The following is a 4,106-nucleotide window of genomic DNA, read 5'->3' as shown; positions in this document are numbered from 1 at the left end:
ATGGAAAGGTTGGAGAATTATAAATTTTTCTTCCATCAAAATTGGTTCAAAGAAGGAAAACATACATATTCAAAAATCTATATTAACCTATAAGGAAGTTAAAAAAAACACACAGGCGTAACAGAAGGGGTAGAGGAGACTGATAAAAGTAAGATTATATAGAGGAAGGCAGTGATCAGAAGTAAAACACTTGTGAGGAGGAAAGGGTGGGAGGATGGGGGGAGGGAGAATAAACTAAAAACATCATGGAGAGAAACAGACAATTAGTTACCATAACTATAAAAGTTAATGGTATGAACTCCCGCATAAAATGGAAGCAGACAGCAGAATGGATTAAAAAACTAGAATCCTACAATATATTGTTTACAAGAAACACATTTGAAGCAGAGAGATAAATGCAGAGTAATATAAGAAGTTAAAACAGAATCTGTACTGAAGCAAAGAAAGCAGTGGAAGTGATCATGATCTTAGACAAAGCAAAAACAAAGCTAGATCTAATTAAAAGAGATAAAAAAGGAAGTTATTTCTTTTTGAAAGGTACCATAGGCAGTGAATTCCAATCAATACCTATCAATACCTAATCAATATCAATATCAATCTAAATTTTTGAAGTAGAAGTTGAATGAGTTACAGGAGAAAACTATACTAGCAAGTGACCCAACTTTGTCCTCTTAGAATTAGATAAATCTTTTTTTTTTACTTAATTATAATTTTTTTATTTTGTATTATTTTATTTGAACAAAGTTTTCTCGATAAGTATAAAGCTCAAAATTTTAAAAATGTAAATTAATTTTGCTAATCTTTTTTACTTTAAAAAAGATTTAGATTTTAGTTCTATGACTTTTATCCTGCTTCAGAGGTGTTCTTTATTATTTTTCAATGCACTAGAATAAGCATAATTTAATTGACCCATTGACACCAATTACAATTGTAATGTGTAGAAGAAAAAAAAGGCATGATTTGATGCAGCCAAATTAAGAATTAGATAAATCTAACCCAAAAATAAACAAGAAAGAATTTAAAGAAGTGAATAAAATTCCACGTCTCTGGGAATGGAAAGGAATATGCTTTTTCTCAGCAGCATATGGCACCTACATAAGAACTGACCAAAGTATTAAAACATAAAAATATTACAACCAAATGCAAAAAATCAGAAAATGCATCCTTTTCAGATCATAATGTAATGAAAGTTATTTTCATTTATGGATAGAGGAAAGAGAGATTAAAATAATTGGATATTAATTAAAAACAAGTGTTTAAAAAAAACAAATCATAGGAATAATGCCATTAAAGAAAATGGCAAAAATGAGATAACATACCAAAATTTATGGGATGCAGCTAAAGCATTATTTAGGGAAATTTTCATATCTCTAATTGCTTATATTAATAAACTAGAAAAAAGCAAATAAAAATTGTGCATGTAACTAAAAAAATAGAAAAAGAATAAATTAAAAATCCCCTTTTTTAAAGATAACTCTGAGGTACCATTTAACACTTCTCAGATTGGCTAAGATGACAGAAAAAGATAATGATAAATGTTGGAGAGGATGTGGGAAAACTGGGATACTAATGCATTATTGGTGGAGTTGTGAAATGATCTAATCATCCTGGAAAGCAATTTGGAACTATGCCCATAGGACTATCAAACTATGCATGCCCTTTGATCCAATAGTGTCACTACTGAGTCAAACACCAAGTTGGAAATCTTGAAAATCATAGGAAAGATTAATAAAATTGAAAATATGAAAACCACTGAACCAATAAATAAAACTAGAAGCTGGTTTAATGGAACTCAATAAAATTGATACACCATTGATGAATTTGATTTTAAAAAGAAAGAAGAAAACCAAATTACAGTTTCAAAAATGAGAGAAGTGAATTCACCAATGAAGAAATTAAGACAATTCTTCAGAGCCACTTTGCCCAGTTTTATGTCAATAAATTTGACAATCTAAAAAAATGGATAAATATCTACAAAATATAAATTACCTAGATTAACAGAAGAAATAAAATAACAGAAAAAGAAATTTAACAAGCCATCAAAATCCCAAGGACCAGATAGATTCAAAAGTGAATTCTACCAAGCATTTAAAGAACAATTAATCTCAATATTATATAAACTATTTGGGGAAAAATAGAGAAAGAAGGAGTCCTACTAAATTCTTTTACAACATAAATATGGCGCTGATACCTAGAAGAGCCAAAACCTTAGAAAGTGATAGACCAGTTTCTCTAATGAATATTGATGCAAAAAATTTAAACAAAACACTAGCAAAAAGATAACATCAATATAGCACAAGGATCATATACTACAATCAGGTGGAATTCATGCCAGAAATGTAGGGCTGGTTTAATATTAGGAAAACTGTCAACATAATTGATCATGTCAAGAACCAAATAAAGAGAAATCATACAATTATCTCAATAGTTACAGAAAAAGCCTTTGACAATATATGGTACTTATTTCTATCAAAAACACTTAAAGTGATAAGTAATATTTATCTAAAACAATTAGCAAGCATTATCTGTAATGAGGAGATAGAAACATTACAAAAAGTAAAATAAGTAATTTTAATTGTATAAAATTTAAAAGCTTTTACACTAATAAAACCAATGTAACTAAGATTAGAAGAAAAGCAGAAAGTTGTGAAACAATCTTTTTAGCAAGTGTCTTTTCTCAAGCAAGGCCTCATTTCTCAAATATATAGAAAACTGAATCAATTTATAAAAATACAAGTCATTCTCCAATTGATAAATAGTCAAAGGATATGGACAGGCAATATTCAGATGAAGAAATGGAGACTACCTATGGTTTTGAAATTACAGGCACTAATCAATTTTAATTAGAGAAATATAAATTGAAACAATTTTGAGATATGACCTCAGAGTTACCAATAAGATACCACTGTCAGATTAATATGACAAAAAAGGAAAGTGATAAATGTTAGAGGAGATGAGGGAAACCTGGGATATTAATGCACTCTGGATGGAGTTGTGAACTGATCCAAACATAATGATGAGCAATTTGGAACAGTACCTAAAGGGCAACAAAATTGTGCGTACCCTTTGATCCAGCAATACCACTATTAGATCTGTGTCCCAACAAGATAATCAAAAAGGAAAAATGTGCAAAAATATTAATAAAGGGCCTTTTGTTGGTGGCAAAATATTGGGAACTGAGGGGACGCCCATTCAGAAAGACTGAATGAGGTGTGGTGTGTGAATGTAGTGGAATACCATTGAGTAATAAGAAATAACGAACAAGCAGTTTTCAGAAAAACCTGGAAAAGAATTGTACGAGCTGATACAAAGTGAAATGAGAAGAACCAGGAAAAATTGTACACAGAATCAGCAGCACTGCATGATGAACAGCTATGAATGGCTCACCTCTTCTCAGCAATACGATGATCCAAGACAAGTGCAAAAGACTCACAAAGAAAAACGATATCCACAGCCAGATAAAACTCAGAATGCAAAGCAAGGTATACTTTTTTTCACTTACATTTTTTAAAATTTGGGGTTATTTTTTTTCCTTTTGATGTGTTTCTTCTTTTACAACTGTGACTAATAAAGAAATGTTTTACATGATAACAATATACAACCTATATCAAATTGCCTACCATTCTGGGAGGGATAAATATTTGGAACTCAAAATGAATGCTAAAAAATTGTCTTGACACAATGTAGGGGAGAAATAAAACATTTTTAAAAGATCATGAAGTTAGAGTTAAAAGGAAACATGTCATCTAGTCTGATACTTTCACTTTACATATGAAGAAAGAGAAACCCAATGTCTACAATAACCACACTGATGTGGTCATAGATATTTAAAGTAATTTAAACTTTTTTTTTAAATATGAAAGAAAGTGATCTAGTTGTATCAGATTTCAAATTGTATTATAAAGCAGTAGTTATCAAAACAATCTGGCTAAGAAATAGAATAGTGGATCAGAAGAATAGATTAGGTACAAATTAAATTACAATAAATGATTATAGTAATCTAGTATATAATAAACCCAAAGATCTAAGATTTGGGATAAAAACTCATGTGACAAAAATTGCTGGGAAAATGAGAAATTAGTATGGCAGAAACTAGAATTTGGAAT

This window comes from Sminthopsis crassicaudata, chromosome 6, assembly GCF_048593235.1.
Source record: "Sminthopsis crassicaudata isolate SCR6 chromosome 6, ASM4859323v1, whole genome shotgun sequence".
Lineage (NCBI taxonomy): Eukaryota > Metazoa > Chordata > Mammalia > Dasyuromorphia > Dasyuridae > Sminthopsis > Sminthopsis crassicaudata.
This window is presented reverse-complemented; position numbering follows the sequence as displayed.